General features: G+C 41.7%; 1 protein-coding gene across 1 annotated transcript in view; it reads left to right on the plus strand.

Annotated features, from left to right (window-relative positions):
• The first annotated feature begins 12,752 nt into the window (after positions 1–12,752).
• Positions 12,753–17,803, plus strand: part of cntn4 (contactin 4) — a 152,640-nt gene continuing 147,589 nt past the window's right edge. Inside the window, exon 1 of the mRNA XM_035153379.2 lies at positions 12,753–13,265. The gene's annotated coding sequence lies outside the window, so the exon portion shown is untranslated. The remainder of the gene's footprint in view (positions 13,266–17,803) is intronic.

Genomic DNA, 17,803 nt, shown 5'->3' on the forward strand with positions numbered 1-17,803 from the left:
TCGTTTCTCTCGGTTCAGTGGGCCAATCAGTGGGTAAAGAGGGTGTAAATGTCAGACGGTTACAGAAATGTTCAAACATATGCCGCCACATCTATCATCAAAATGGTGTGGTGGTGGTGGGTAGTGGGGCTAGGCAGTTGTGACGGAGTGTACTGGCCCACCTTCAGGCCTCCTTTAACTGCAAAGAAGACTTATTGAATTTGAATTAAGTTAAACTTTCTTTCAAAGAAATCCCCTCATAAATGGGTAAAGAGTTAAGTTATCATAGGTATGTTTGAATCTGACTGAGACTGTCAGAAGAATTCATAATGAGCAAAGATCAGAGAGTAAATGTGTGTTTACCTCCATGTCTGGGTATAGCACTATAAATATGTTTTAGATATTACAGCAATCCGCTATAAACAAACTGGGTTCAGAAATGGTGCGTTTTTTATCAGACACAACTCGCAGACATTCAATTAACCTTTCTCAACTTTTTCTGTCCTTGGCGTGCCAGACAAAAAATCCTAGTGATTGAAAGTGCTTATGACTTTTTTACTTTTACAGTTTGTGCTTCCATTATCCAGTTGACACTCTTCAGTCCAACATACAAAGAGAACAAAAATCAATGCACTCGAGGAGTGGTTGGAGGGCCTTTATCTTTTGTGGCCAGTGATTTGGCTGTGTGAATTATTCATTGCAGAAAGCTATGGCCTGTGCTGGTGAGTACAGAGGATAGGAATAACAGCTTTTCCTTATCACTCTTAATCTTAGGAGCTGCAGTAATGCAATTCCTAACATTTAGCACTTAATGGTGTGTCAGAGAGGGAACATGATCTAAGACCATTAGGGCTTTTTTGTGCTGAGGTTCAAAACGGGCTTTTCGCCTCTTATCTCTGCCACTGAGCTGACTAAGGAGGCGGAAAACCGTGAAAGGTGTGAGAAAAGTCAAGTTTTAGGATACAGTTGGCCTATCAAATAGACTAAGTCCCTCTGTTTTCCCCTGCTTTATTCTGCTTGTAATACAGCAGTGCAGTATCATGCAAATACTTTTGACCTTTCTCAAGAAGTTTCCTGAATAATGCAACTGTGAAAACCTGATTTATAGGTTTATCGAACAAAATGAAGTGACATGTTTTCTTGCTGAAAGAATGATTGTGTTTGGCTCTTTATGCAGATCATGTTTAAGGGAAGTAAGTGTGCTCATATCTTCTGTTTTACTTTGTCAAACAAAACAAAACTGTTGAGAAATATTGGTTGCCCACTTTTTTTCCTTGAGACAAGCCTCAAATATAGAGAAGAACAAAATAACTTCTGAAAAGAAAACACATAACTTATTAAGGCTGGTTTTTGGCAACAAATTACGAAGCATATTTTAACAGACAAATAGATGTCAATGCAAAGCTTGTTTCTCACTGTAGCAAAAAAGAGGTGATAGTATAATATAAACCACAGTGAGTTTTTTTTCCTTTCAAAGCTCAATTCATATACAAGTAAAAGACTCTGTCTGCAGGAATGTCAAGATGCAATCCACCCACCCTCCTCCTCACTGTCAGCTGCTCCAGAATAGAGGATGATGCTACAAGTGAGAGGCTGGTATAGAGGGACATTTCATTGTCAAGTGGCGATCACGGTTGCCATGATTTTGTTTGAAAACAAATGAGACAGGTCAGTGACTTTGTTGCAGTTATGTTTAGCGTAACATTTTAATGCAGTTACTCTAAGAGGGCTTTTTAATATAATAATAATAATAATAATATGCATGACACCATAGATATCATCATAAATCATGTTGGCCTGTAGTGGAGAAGAAAAAGAACTTAAAAAAAAAGGGGGGAAATATGAGAATGGCTGATGGAAAAAAATATGTATAAAAATGTATTTATGGAGCTCAACTGTTGCTGTCAACTGTTTCTTTAGAAAAAAAACAGTTAGCAGCTAATATTAACATATATTAGCATTTCCAGGTGTTTGAATATAAATAAAACATATAGTCATATTCAGGTTCATGATTTTAATTTGTTAATACTTGAAAAGGTTTACATGCTCTAATGCGCAGAAAACTCATCACTTTCCTGTCCACTGCTACAGCTCTTCTTTTCAGCCTCTGTCTCGATAATAGCTTGTCTCTTTAAGGCCGCCCCCCCGATATAGCCTAGTTTGCTCTTATTGGCCAGCTGGCCCTGCCTTGTTGTGATTGGTCAAGCTCTTCCAGCCCAGGTAGAAAATGACGGCCTCAACTCTCGCTCTACTTTGCTTTAGGGGGCGCAACAGATGTGCTAGGTATGCACAGATATGGCGCATGTCACAGAACATCCCAATGATGGAGACGTATTGGCCTGACAACTGACGAGGCGTTTTCTGCGGGCTTTTCACGTTATAGATGGAACTCCTCAAATTAGAGAGAAGAAGTACAAGGGAATCATGTCTGCTTTAAGTTGTGTCATTGTTTTAAGCATAGTGATGTAAATAAATGCTGCAATGTTCACTAACCTCGATGCAGCTCCACAACTTGACACAGGCAAATCCAACACCCAACATTATGCATTTGTTCCCAACCTTGCTATGACACAGCATATCGTCATTCAGTTAAATGAGTCTGGTTTTCTCCATCCTTGCTCCACTCGTGCTCAGTGACTCGATGCTCCATTATATTGCACATCACAATCATTTGTTGGGGCACAAACTGCTTTTCCTTTGATTTAAAAATCAATCTTTTCACATAAAAACACCAATTAACATGAAAGCGTGCATGTATGGTCTGAGATTGAGGCCTGTGTTAATTTGATGAGTCACACACTCAATGCGGCTCTGGGAGTCTTAATGATTTTAGCCTCAGAGGGAGTGAATCATGATACACTTTTATATCAAGGTGTCACTTGTAATGGCGAACACACATCGATTCAACACCTGGCTCTGCAGTGCTCTGTGGAGAGGCTTAGCACCTTTCAGCTCATTGTTTACCTTGGTTTGGCCTGGAACTTCACTGTTTGGCTCACAGCAACTTTTTGACTAGCTGGTGAACATAGTGGTGCTTTTTGTCCTCTAGCTTCATATTCCCTGCAGGAGTTGGACCAAAACGGAGCCAAAGAAAAGTGGCTATTTAAATTGCAGTAATCTGAGAGCCATTGGGACAGCTCTAAATGAATGGTAATTTTGGTCCATGCCTACTGGATGACGACAAGCTAATCAGCTTTAGAAGGCCATTTGATTTTCTTTCCTTTTTTTTTTTTTGCTCAAACAAATAATGCAGGTTTGAGGGGGGAAATTTCTGTTTATAGTCGTCATGGAACATTCTAACACATGCATGCCTACCTTGTAATCTGAAGGAAAGGAATGAAAGCAGAGGCGCTGCAGCAGTCATTGAGACATTTCTTTCTCTGGGGATGAATCAGCTTTCTTGTTGACTTTTCATGAGCCGTGTGACATTTGTAGGGATGTGATCTAACTTTAAATAGCTCACCAGCTTTGTGAATAATACTATTTTTCCTTCATGGTTTCTTGTGACTACAGAATTATCTTTTCCCTGCCATTTGTCTCCGTCCTTTTATGAACAGGCAACCAGTATGACCCTGCCCATGGTTTTTACAATGATAACAGTCTGACGATACACTTATACTAGAATTTAATGGTGGTCTGCAGTTATGATATGTTCACGCAATACCCCTCCTGAATACAGAAAGAGCCAAGAGTCACGTTGGGGAGATTATTGAAAGAACACTTTACACATCATGTAATCTTGTCATGTAACCCTGTATGGGTGAACACTTGGAGTGTATGTGACTGAGCTTAACTTGATCTTGAGTCTAACTATGTTCCACATTATCGCATGTCCCCGCTGTGCACTGTGAGCACAGAGTACCCTCCACGTATCCTTGTTAGCATGTCCTCCAGGGCCCGTGACACCAGGGAACTGCTCAAAAGGCGGCACCTGGAAAGGCGTGATAAGATGAGATGTGCTACACTGAGCAGGGAAATGAAGATCAGTGCGTCACTCGTGGGTGATGGGGTGGCACGCCTTAAAACACTAGACTTCTCCCTCTGCCTCCTTATACTCTCTTCCTCTGTTTATGATCTTTTTTTCCAGTCTGGGAGTAAAGATTAAAAAAAGTCTTCTTTTACTGCAGCAACATTGAATTTCAAGGATGTATTGTATGTTGCAGTCGTTCTCACCTGCTCCTACAATCAAAGGCATTCATCCTTAGATCATGTTCTTGTTTTCGCCTGCAAATGGCTTGGGATAAAATTAGACAGCTTTGCCGTGTGCTTTCTCCTGCAGTTTTAATTTTCATTTGTACGTGACAGAGGCGATTAATCTTCTGCACTTTGACCCGTACAGCCTCCGTTTGAGTGCCTGTCTAATTGTTTCTGTAATATCCCTGCTCATTCCGCCACTGTTCATTAACAGTTAATGGACAATGATCCGGGATAGCGTGAAAGCTTAACAAGTAGTCATATCCACTCAAATGTGTTTGCACTGGGAAAAAGCTAATTTTTAAGGAAATGCTTTTTCATATGGAAAAACACATGAGGACATGGCCATTCACATATTATTCCACCGGTGCTGTTTTTCCCATGTGAGTTTAAGTGTGTATCTGAAGGTGGATAAGGATTGTACAGAAAAGTCTGAGAAAGGAAAAATATCAGTTTTCTTAGTTCCTAGTTTATGCAGCGAACATTAAACAAACTTTTCATGCTTGTTTTTGAGCAGCATACTGCAGGATGGGCTTTACGCAGAGGCTTCAAGACTTCTAAAGGTGTAATTTTCTTCAATGACTTCATATTTTCCTATTTTGACAAAACATCTCCCTGCCTGGATCTTGAAGAGAGATCCTGACATGCTGAATTTTTTAAGAAGTAGTCATGTCAGTTTGAGAAATTGTCCCTACTATGACATAGAAGGTTAAAAGCATCTGATTTAAGGAGCACATGGAAATGAATAAGGATATTCAGGGTGGGTCATTTTTGATATTTTATTCTTGCTACTGCCTGTTGTTGAGAATTAAGACTAGTGCAGGGCCCATATCCATTCCTGTCCGGGCTGTCTGCCTCGCCTGTAGTGATGCTCGTTGCACTTTTCTTTCTGAAACTGTAGAAGTGACCTGAGCCACTGAAGGAAAGACCAGCTGCAAGACTCAGTCCACAGAACCCTGAAGCTGCACCACTGCTGTTGCACAAAGAGCTGTTCATCTGTTTATTCAAAGTTCAGTACGCAGAACCGTACATCAACAGCTGTCGCTGCCGTCGTCGTGAACGCGCTTTTGTCACGATCGACAACGTCACTTCGTTGTAGCCGCTGCTGCTACAGAGCACTGGCCTGTTAATTCATAGTTTCTTAATACTGAATGTATTGTGTCTGAATTGAACCAAATCTGACAATGCACTTAAGGATATGCATTCCAAGTGGAGGCTTAATTTATAACTTTGTGTTATTTGTACAAAAAATATTTGTATAAAATCAAACATTTGCTTGAATTAGAAATTGGTCTAAACAAACAAGCAACATGTAACGTGGTAGGGAGGGAGGTTGGAGAGGTACTTGGATGTGAATTTTCTCACCTTTTGGACTTTATGGAAAGCTTAATTTTTAGTGTGCACATGTGAGGGCAGTATTGATGATATGATGACAGGGAGAAAATTAAGAAATTATCACAGAATTAGAATGTCTATAGACTATATTCTAAAGCCACTCTGAACAATATTTATTTATTTATCTTATTACATGTGAAAACTATGTGGAAGCTCAGCTCCACTTTTGCCCCAGCTCTAAAGGAACTTTATAGTTAGCTTCAGCCCAAATCTTTACAGATGTAAAGTCACTCATTGATGACGTGGTCAGTAAAACTACTCCAAGTAAATCCTAATGATCCAGGATGTGTAGAAATACAACTGTTCATTATATGTCAGTGTTGTATTCAAACGTATTTGCACTGGCCAGAAGTTTCTATTCTTCCAATTATTTGGGACAATGATTAACTTTGTTTGAAAATGTAGTTAAAGTTGTTACCAGAAAAAAAATCACGTTGCACGTCCCGTGTACTTGAAAGTCATTAATCAACGTGCAAGATGGCTGAAAGAATATATTGCAACACACATCATATCAGAAGCCACTCAAGAATAAAATGTAGACAGGAATTAATATCCTGACAGAAGGTAAAAAAAGGCAAGTAGAAAAGTGTAATTGGTTATGTATATGCATGTATTTTAAGCAATATATATGTATATATAATGTATACAGTCTATATTTATGGATATCATTATCTAGCCTATTAATTTCAAATAACTATATCCTGCTTTTATGTGCAAATAACAGCATGTTTATGTTCAACCAAATGTTTACAGTAAATACTTTCACAGACCAGTGCCAAACTAATTTACTCTTTGGACGTGTCTGTAAGTATTTTCCACTCGGAGCTTTCTCCTGTGTTTAAGAATCTGACAGAGAAAGGCTTCAACAGAGGAAAAATGCACAGTATTGGTCACAAGAGGGCATGTCACCCCATAAAACAACCAAGTTGCTAATGACTTTTTCAGGAACTAATTTTCTGCTTTGTGGCACAGCCCATAAAACAAGGTTATTCTCCTTTATCAAGGGATGGATAGAGATTTAACTGTCTTTTCTGTTTATCGTCTCGCAGCAACATTTACACTTTGCTCCAAGAGGGTCTCGGTTGACTTTGTCACTTGTTTGCTGTGTTTTCTTTACCCATTAGGTGCAGCACCGATGCATTCTGCATGCTGACAACAATCTCATGTATTTATATCATGTTTAACAAGAACCTGTGTGTCCTACCATTTCACCTCCCTAGTCTGGCATATTCTGCATCTTCTTCCAAATAGTCCAAAAACTGGATCGTAGCAGCAGAAATCAATCTGACAGTAATGCTGAAATTAGCTTTAAAATGCTGAGCTCTCACCATTATTCGAGTAAGTCCATGCGCTGTAATTCTCCCACCTGCTAGCACTGCTGTAACTCAGATCCTAACCTCAGGGGTCGAATACATGATGACTTAGGTCTACCAGATGACAACATGATGTTAATTCATGTGGAAGGATGCGATTTTTGTTAAACACACACACCAGGGTTCCACAAATCATGCATACTTGTGTGTGTTTCTGTATGTGCGTGCTGACCACTCAATTAACACAATGTCCCCTGACAAGGCCTCATAAAAAAGATGAAGATGCATCTGTGATTTTGAAATTCTTCATAGCACTGTTTAGAAAAGCTGGCCATAAGGGCGTTTACAGCTTTAAGTCAAACTATAAACTTACTGATGAATGACTGCAGCACTATGACTTAATTATGACTGCACAGGAAATACTGTCCATCCCTAGTAATGACCCCAACGGCCATCGATAAAAAGGCCTGATAAACGCAGACTTCCTGAGCATGGAAGGATAAATACAGCCTGAGTAATGAGACACAGGCTGCAGCGGATGACAGCTCTGCTCTATATCATATGCTGCTCTGTGGTTCTGGGGTGGCAGTTTGGGAGGTGGTGGTGGGGGCTATGAAACCTCAGCGTGAGTTGCCTTTCAGACACAGTGGTTGTGAAAAGAAAACTGAAAATAACCTGAGATATCACAGAGACAGTAATGAGAAATTCAATTTTCAGTCCTCTGGTTCTGTCTCGTGCACTCTTAAGGGAAAGGCAGGAGTGTTCATTTTACACATGCAGTCAACTGGGATTCATTTTTGAGAGAGGTTCACATTGGCCCTAAGCATACATCAAAATAACATCATCAGCGTTTCAAATTCAGTTCATCATTCCACCCGCTTCGCTAATTAACGCTGTAATTGATCAATCCATTAGTTGATTTTTGTTCTCGGTGCTTTACGTTGCGAAAGAAAAATTCAATTAATTGTTGAGAAATAATCTGGCTCTGTTTCATGGTTCAGAGGCTTTACTGTCCTTTAGAGAGAAGACGGATCTTGTGGAGGTTAGCAAAGCACTCATTAGCAAACTAAGGATCTAAGTGGACACAATAGAGCCACAATGCACTCTTTGCCTTGCAAGGAAGTGTCATGAAACGCCTTCTTAATGGCTCTTCTGCTTCGAGGGATGGTGCGCACAGGAAAGATGAGAGTGGAGATGATGGAGCCAATATCGAGAGTCAGATTCAAGTCTGTGGTGCTCTCTGTGCGCAGTGGGAGGTGCGTTTTGAGCCTGCTGACCAACCAGAGCGTCGGTGAGTATCATTCAGTTATTAATTCCAGCATGTGGGGAGATTTCCCCAGTTAATACGCCAGCTTCTCCATCACCCCTCTTTTTATGCTCTTTTGTGGGTCAGCTAGGAATATCCTCCATACATTCTCTCTAATTACCACTTGTCGAGCATATAAATGGATTTTTTATGGAGTAGATCTTCTTAAATCCCTCTCACTATAATTAAGGCTTAAATTGGGATAATGGGAAAATGGTGGATCAAAGGTTGAATTAATTGCAGTCTCAAGCTTGTAATTCAGGTACCAAGAGTGAAGACTTGTCTTAAGGAAAGAAACCCTGAGATACACACGAGATGTCTGACAAGTATAAACCTATTAAAGTGTTTAGTTAATCTTTCATATCCTCAATATGTTGTTAAAGTGGCAACTCTCTTGAGACCATTGCCACATAGTGGTGTTTGTCGTTTCTCGAGAATATGTTTTATCCATTTTAATAATAATACTGACATGCACCTCTTTGGTCCAGACTGAAATATCTTAATAACTACTGGATAGATTGCCATGAAATGTTGTGCAGACATGCGTAACATGCGAAGTATAATTCCCTGGATTTATTTTGTCCGTATTTGTGAATGTCTTCTGAAAGCTTATGGATAGTGACAAAGCAGATGAATCGCAGCCTAACTACAGGAAATCGTGGGCAATAATTCGAGTTGGTCGGAAACTACAGGCATCTGTGTGATCTTACTTCATCTGGGCACAGGGAGAATGTCTTTCTTAAAAGGTAAATTATCTCCATGTCCTTCACTGTCGCCATGTTTGTTGTTGGAAACTCTGCTCTGTGTTTGAAATGGATGTAACTCTTTTCGTTTGTAAGATATACAAATTTGCATTTAGTCATCCAGTAGTTTGTGATATGACCAAATACCTGCAAACTAATGTTCAGCCTAATCTGTGTTTGGTGCTGACTAGCAAACAAAGATAAGAATCTAACGTCTTCGACTAAGATGCTGGTGAACTATGCAAAAAATGTGTTTGCTAAACATCAACATGTTAGCGTTGTCATCTGGATAATTTTGGCATACTGATGATAGCATTTAGCTCAGAGCACCGCAAGGTACAGCCTCAAAGATCTGCTAGCATGAATGTAGGCTTGGTTGGACTACTTACGCTAAACTGGGTATAACCTTCAAATTTGATTCCTATTGACCTTAATGGCCATTTTTGATGATGAAAGGGGTTTACTTGTTTCTGGTCTATATGCTAAGCTAAGCTCATCAGCTGCTGGCTGTAGCGCTATATTAACTGCACACAATCAAACCATCTAAAAATCTGCAAGAAAGCCAAGTAGAGAATATTGTCTTCCTTTAAAATGTAACTATTTTGCGAGGCTGTACCACAATATGCTGACTGTTTTTCTCAGTTACCTGTGGTTTAGGCTGCAGTGGCCGGTCACCTTACAACTGTGTTTAATGATTTTTTTAACAACTGTACAAACCATCTGATGTAAACACATAATCTCCCTGCTCGTTGAAAACCTGCACATCTATAAAGATGTGCTGGTGCTATGTGGCTCCCAAAAAAAAACAACCAGGGACTCATAAATATATTTATTACAAGCAAATGGGGGTGAAATCATTATAAATACAGTTTCCTTAGGGAATAAATTATTACTTCCCTACACAGTCACACCTCTGAAATAAGCATAAAATTGCCAAATGGGGTTCAGGCACTGTGTGTGTGTGTGTTTATATTTGCATGTGGTGTGCTATGTCACATTTTTGGACTAGTTATGGACTTTAAACCAGTGGAAAGTTGTACATAACGTAACTATGGAAACATAATATGTGTCTGCATTATTTTTTCTGCAACCGCATTTAGCTTTAGCTAAAAAAGTTTGTATCTTCATTATGGTTAAGGAAAATCTTTAGGGAATTCATTTGCAAATCAATGAAGCGTTACCCTCTATACTGATATGAACAAAACAATGTTTTATGTGTGTGTGTGTGTGTGTGCGTGCGTGTGCGTGTGAGGACAGCCATGGCCAAGAAGCTAGAGTAATGAGCAGGCTTGGTACAAGAAAGTTGCCAGTTTGAATCCCTGATCCCCTCACACTGCCCCTAGTGTGTGTGTTAAATGCAGAGGTCAAATTTCCTGTGTGTGTAACCCTACTTGTGAAATAAAAGATTCTTCTTAAAAATAGCTTTGGAGACATCTGAAGTTGTGTTTTGAAACAAGCTGCTCTCCTTCGGGAGCTCTGATTCTGATTCAGCATGAAATTGTTGAACCGAATGTTTCAATGGTAAAAGAGAAATGCTGAATAGTGGTCAGAGGTTCAATATGAACTGTTGTGGAAAGAAGGACGCAGTGTAAGAACGACCTGTCAAAGCTGCTGAGCATCATCCCTGAAAGCTTTTCAGACATTGTTAACCAAACTTCACTGAGACTCCCCTTTGCCGGTGCTTGCATATCGTGCTGTTACGCTGCACTCTCAGCTCTGACAGCCTGTGTGATTATGTAAATATCAGTGGTTCAGCTTTCACAAACACACATTTGTGAACGCCCATGTAGTGTCGACTGGAATCTGTGAAGACTGGCAGATTCACAGGTGTTAATAGAAATCAGTTTATTGATTAAGGTGGAGATCCGGGGGGGGTGATGGACCTGTTTGACCTCCTGCCCCTGCATCCTCGCTCAATATCAGTGGGAAGTATAGATTCTTCCAGGCAAATCTGACTTAATTGAACTGGAGGAAGCCCCTTTTTTTCTCAGTGAATAGTCAGAGAAGGTGATGAATGATGATGGTGATTGGGACTTTATCCACATGAGGAGAGAAACAGTTGATTAGCTGGCTCTTCATTTGCTGTAATGGGAACACTGGGGGGGTATAAGGCTATGTAGGCTTATTACAGGGGAGAAAAAAGGAGTCCAAGCTGCTTAGTAAGACACATATTATTACTTAACCTGTGACCTTATGGCCTGTTTTTATTGTAATCATGCCAAAAAAGGTCTTAACCTTAAGGAAGCACATATTTTATCGAAGACCTTGGCCTTTTCTAAACCTAATCAAGTAGTTGGGCCTAAACCGGACCAAACCACAGCTGTGTCTCTATTCAGGGGCCACATCCTTTGGAGGCTCTATTTTAAGATCGATTGTGTCACAGTGGCGCAACATGGGCTGTCTCATTTTGAAGGCTACTTCAAATGCTGCCGACAAATGAATCCTTCCATCTCCTAGAAAAAAAGAAAATGCGTGGATCCTTCTCAGCCCAACCTATCCCTGGATTCATTGTACTTTAGTGATGCACCATTTTTCAAGTAGCAAGCGACAATAAATCCTTTCCAGACCAGACGGCCTTCTTCATGGGCAGAGTAGACCGTGTCTCCCACATACAGGGCCTCATATCTGTGAAGGTGCACCTGTGTCTAAGATCCAGTTGGCTATAGCATTGCCACCACAATGTAAAGCTGTTTAGTAGTAAATTAAGTTACTTAGAGCTGCTGTCCGACGCTGAAGTCCGGTTGTTTTCCTGAACTTTTCCTGCCGAGTAAAATGTCCAAAAAATGTGAGCCCATGTGAGAGAACCTCAGGCAAATGTCCAGAAAATTCACAGCGAGCAAGTTGGCGTGTTGACGACATTTCAAACATGTGACAGACACAAAACTGAAAAGAACAATAAAAATACACAAATCTCAGGATGAAAAAGAGGAGCCATACAGGAAGAAGACACAGACAAAGATGTCAACTTTTTGGTGTTAGCAAACAAAAACATGTGATTTCCACAGCGGAATCCATACCTTATATCCCACCTCCTGCATGCTCGAATCAGGTGCCCCCCCTGACTTGAATGTTTCTAGACATTTTACTGTTATTGTGAACACGTCTGACAAGGACAATATCCTGCTACATTCTTCATATGTTAAAGGCAAACTCAGGATAATGTCGAGACCCAATTTTCCAAACATTTTCCAAAGTACATGTCTGAACACATCTTAGAGGAAATGGTTAGGTGCAACTCAACAGTATCATTGGTTATTCAGGTCTGTTGTGCTATTAGCAGCAACTTGACACCTCATCACTCAAGTGAAGATGAGGAGGGGGCTTCTCTGTTACTCCAAACTACCTCTAATTTATTTTATTTTTAATCAAAAAACTGGTAAATTTGGTCCAGTATGTTCTTGAGTTGAAAAAGAGGTGTAGTCCAAACAGTACTTTAGGTTTGAAACAAATAAATTCTCACATCAACTGTTTGAAGTTTTTACATTAACACTAATAAAAACCACACTTCTTTACTCCAAACTGAGCTGAAAGGTATTTGTTCCATCAACCTCTAAGAATCTTGGACATCCCAGCACCAGCAGGACGGGGAGGAGGTGAGGAAGGAGTCGTTGGAGGAGGAGGAGGAGGAGGAGGAGGAGGAGGGAGTCTGTTCCGCTTGGATGGACCCAGCAGTGAGGAAGGATGCAGGGCTGAGGGAGGGGTGGGTCGGTGTCTCTCCCTGTCTTTCCTCCGCCGGCCGCGTGTGCGTCCCGCTCCGCTCCTGCACGGCTCGAGAAGGGAGAGAGAGAAAAACAGAAAGAGAGAGGGGGGGGGAGGAGGGAGAGAGAGGCTTGACGCATCCGAGCGAGTGAGAGGAGCACACGGAGGCTTCGCTTTCCAATATGCAACCTGCGAGGCGCACCGCCGTCAGCTACTAACACACACACACACGCGCGCACACACACACACACACAGAGAGGAGGAGAGAGAGAGAGAGAGAGAGAGAGAGAGAGAGAGAGAGAGAGAGAGAGAGAGAGAGAGAGAGAGAGAGAGAGAGAGAGAGAGAGTAAAGAGAGAGAGACAGGGATGGAGAGGCAGTAGTGGCGGTGCAGCACAGCTCGGCACAGCTCGGCACAGCACAGCCCATGCATGAATGTAGCGCCACACAAAAGAGCGAGCAGCAGCATCTTTACGCACAAGTGAGACGGATATTGTTGTTTGGTCCCGGAGCGCCGCGGCGGCTCCACAGTGATGCTGGTGTGTGTGTGTGTGTGCGCGCACAATTCGATTTAGTGACAGAACACGGATTAATCTGAGGCTGTGAATCCCTCGGAGACGTCTCCGCTGCCAGGACAGGTAAGACCGACCGTAATATTCCTATTAGATAATAATTATCAGTGTTCAATTATTTTTTCCATATAATAACTTCAGCACCTGTCAGCGCGGCTCAGACACAAAATAAAAAGCGCACTTTTACGTCCCAACTTTTCACGGACGACATTAGAACCCTGACGCTGTGGGCTGCCGAGGGGAAGTTTGCATCCAGGATTGCCTTCTCTGAATTTCACCCTCTGCTGATCTCATTCGCTTGTGTCTACTTTGTTGTGGGACTATCGTGGTGGAAGCAAAGTAATCCGAGAATGTGTGTGTGTGTGTGTGCGTGTGTATCAAGACAGATGTTTAGTGACCCTCCCTTGAATAATCCCTGCGGATTTTGTTGATTATGCTGCTGACCACCACCCGCGGCCACGGGGATTCGTCTTGTCCAGGAAACTAGAGGAAAAAAACCCCAGCTCCAACGCTACAAAAAAAATGTGCACACCTCTCAGTTTGATTCCTGAATGATGGAGAGGGAACCCACCTCGATTATGGATTTAAAAGTTACCGCCAAACTGGTGTAGAATTGGAGTTATATGTTGCCTTATGATGCCCATAAGTGGAGCTCAGGGTGAATCAGCCTGTGTGTCACTGTATCACTGCTCTAATGGTGTTAATCAGTGCATCTGCCAGTCACTATGTAATCTGTCAGTGGTATAGCCTGTGTTGGGCCTGGGGTCTGATGGTCAGCCAGCACCATATAAGCCCATTTTTAATGTGTTTAATAGATATGAGCATCTGTGCAGCCTCTGCACGTCTAATGTGCCAACTCCTGCTAAAACTGCTCACTCAAAACATGTCTGAAAGTAAAGCTCTGAAAAGCCTGCATGGCGTGTACGGCCAGATGAAAATGTGTCAGCGCAGATGATGAGACCAGTCAGAGCCGACCATGTGCTGCAGTGTACCCGTCTGATGATATATTGTTCATTCAGCATTAAGTCTGAGGAGCAGCCTCTGTGACTGTGTGTGTGTGTGTGATCTGTTTCATAGACTCCTCATCTGACACTGACAAGAGCTGGACTTATCCTTAGCGAGGGGGAAACCAGACGAGGCTTCACCTCAGATGGGTTCAGATTATTCTCCAGCAAAGATGTCCAATCAAGATGCTGCAGACCCACAGAAGCTTAATTAACTGCAAGATTCATGCCACATAAATGTCAGTGATGATTACTAAAGGCATCAGTTTTTTTGGTAGATTTTTTTGTCAATGCTATCCCCTGGCTGTGTGATTGCATCCTCACAGGAAAAAAACATTTTAATGGCACAGCAGCATCCTGGTAGCCAGCAACCCTGTCAGAAGTGACGGAGCGCCGAAGTGACATTAAAAATACCCTGGGATAGGTGCGTTTAGAGGCGCGGCATAAAAATGTCATCGCACACTTCCCGCAGGAAGTATCGAAGAAATGTCATGGAGGTCATTTTTATTTCATGTCTCTCCAGGAAAAGTAGCTGAAGGAGCAGGAGAAATGTAGAATGTGTGGGTTCTGTGCAAAGTGTTGTGATGTGATGGAGAACATTCAGCGTGCGGCTGCATGTCTCCTCCTTTTCATAGGATAGCTGCACTTCCTCTTATCCCATTGACTTGTTTTGTCACATGATATCCTATAAGTGCTACCGTTACAGCCACATGGGCTCTTTATATTAATCGTGATAGTGTCATCAGACTGTCAGCGGCTTAAGCTGCGCAGAGGCAGGCTGGGAGTTGTGAAACTTGTTGCTTCGCCTGCCGCCCTGAATGCTTTCCCCTGTTTTACACCTTTGTCTTCAATTGACTTTCATTGAATCAAAATGTGGTTATTTCTCTATATTTCACAAATCTTTTCTGATTGTTCCCCCGTTATTTTGAAGTGGTATTTTCCCCTTGGTCACAAATTGAATGTCTTTGGGCCGTATCTTACACCCAACACCAAATGGTGTCTTTTTGCTGGATTTAGACCATCAATTTCCAATCCAGCGCCCTTTGTTTGAACAGCAAATGCATCTTCACCCATGAGTATGGGTGTGTTGGTCTCACAACGATGTGTGGTCAGGTGCATTGTTATCTCGAGGCATCAGAAAGCAATTTCAACAACCCGGTTTGAGGTTAGTGTTGTACTATTTTAATAGCACATTAACAAGATAGCAATGGGCACCTACACAGAACCAGCATCCACTTTACAAATACAGATGGACAAAATGATGTCAGGAGAAAGTAATGGATGAAATCAATATTAATAGAAAACAGACCAGTTGATAATTAATTATAATTATCAACTGGTCTGTTTTCTTGCCTATAGTCTTCAAATGTCTCAGAAAAGTCCCAAATATATTCCATGTATAAGACAAATAAAGGCAACGCATTCTCACATTTGAGATCCTGGAACTTTCAAAAAATTAAAAGATTATATAAATAATGAATCAATGTTTAAAAAAAAAAACTTACTTTTAATTTGGTGTCAATCAACCATTTGTTTAATCAACAAATCTTTAAAGATCTAATTTGAATCTCCCTCTCTGGAAAAATGTTTTAGGCAGTATTTGTTTCGGACAGTGTACAAACAACATTTTAGTAATCTTAGATACAAGTAAAAGAATAAACAAGTCCCAGATCCCAGGTTGGGAACCACCAATGTTTAGTGTCCATCCTCCACATCTGACCTCATGTCGCTTTCATACAAACACTTTAGAAGACAATGTAATATCTGACAGGTGTATATTTTTATGACCCCCCTGAGTGATTGGTAACGCAGTAACCGGCAGCAAATAAAAACAAATGGTGTCAGGTATTTGGCTCTGCTGCCGCTGCCGCATCTTTTCTTTCCCCTCACCCGCCTACATTTTGAAAGGGAAGAGTGCAGTGAGTTTTTCCACAGCACCATAAAGGATAAGGCGGCTGTGGGCCCCTGATACTTCTCGTGTGGTGTGGTTTTATGAACGCCGCGCATTCCGTGCATGAATCTGGCATTAGAGGGTTGTTTGACGAGCTGAGATACGAGTCATGAAGGAAATCTTGCCTGTCAAGCACAGTGCTGGGAAATTAGACATTTCCTCCTTCGCCCCAAACTTGGAAAAAAGGTATGATACTTGTGATTAGGCTGTGTTCCAGCACATGCCATCGAGCAGGCACAGAAAAGATGAATTGGGTTTTCACTGTATGAAAGTGACTGTAGCCTTTTGAGTCGGCGTGGAAGGAAATGAAGAGAAGTCACTATATCCACTCATTTCTACAGTTTTGTTGTATCTTCTTTTTGGGAGCTACTTCTCGTTGAAAAATAGAATTTCCCCCAAAAAATACTCGCGGCAAAGACTGGATTTAAATCCATCGGCTTACATACGTATTAAATCTCCCTCCTGCCGCCACACTATTACTCCTGTCAAAGCGGCCACGTCTGAGAGTAATTTGCACAAAAATATGTCCCTTCTTCACCATAGATAAAGTGGTTGTGTGCACACTTGTGTGAATTGGGGGCACCCAACTGTCAGGAAGGAGTGCACTTGACGATCATATAGCAGAGCTCCTCACTGCTTTTCACCTCCTCCAAACTCTCTGTTCATCTTTTAATGTTAAGAATGAAAAGGAAAAGATCCAACGAGACAGCTCCATTTCCTGCTCTATTTATCTAGTCTCACTGGTTCCATAAATGCCCTATTTGTAATCCAATTGTATTAGAATAATAGAATAATATCCACGCTTATTACGATGCGTTATACAATGCTCTGTCAGGCCTTTGGTTTTCGAGGCCCTGCTGTCCTTTGGGGTTGGACCTCACAGACTGTCTGCGCCTGCAACATTTCCCTGATTCAAACACTGCTACACACTGCCTCTCCTTGGGAATGGCTTTAATTGAGTGCTTAGTAAGGGCAATGCCAGACAGCAACCGACTTCAGAGGAGAGGGGGGGTCTGAGTACTGGGACTGTTGCATTATTAAATGTACTTATATAAGGCCTGCAAACATCTCTCTTACAAGTAGTCTCAGGACGGAGCCAGCGTCTTGATGATACACTTCACTTGAGTGTGGGCCGTATTTACGCGAAGATCCACGAGAGCACGTTTCCAGAGGTGTATTGTGCTCCGCTGGGTGTGGCCGCTGTGTCACAGCCATCTTTTCCTCCCTCATCCGGTACAATGTAAGCACTCGATGAAGCTGCGTTCCCCACAGGGCATTGTTATGTTCTTTGTCTGCGTCGAGATTAAAGGACTGAATGGAGCAGCTGGGTTGACTCAAAAGACAGTTTTAAAATCGGAACTGAACACCGTGCTTCGTGATGACTGTCGATAAAACACAAGGAGACTCGCTCTTTGTCCCTGATCTTGTCGCCAGCTCGGGTGGAATCATGCTGCTAAAAATAAAAAAAATGAAATAAACTGGCTATTTTAAACCAGACTCGTGGCATCTAGGTATTGTTGAACTCGGCGGCGCTTTCCTGAAACATATTTTCCCTGTGAAATTTACACAGTTAGATGTTTTCTCAGCTCACACAATGCCCTGTGAGGACTTGTAGCATCAAACCTTGATTTACTGTACTTTCCGTGAGA

Source organism: Hippoglossus stenolepis, chromosome 3 (genome assembly GCF_022539355.2).
Source record: "Hippoglossus stenolepis isolate QCI-W04-F060 chromosome 3, HSTE1.2, whole genome shotgun sequence".
Taxonomy (NCBI): domain Eukaryota; kingdom Metazoa; phylum Chordata; class Actinopteri; order Pleuronectiformes; family Pleuronectidae; genus Hippoglossus; species Hippoglossus stenolepis.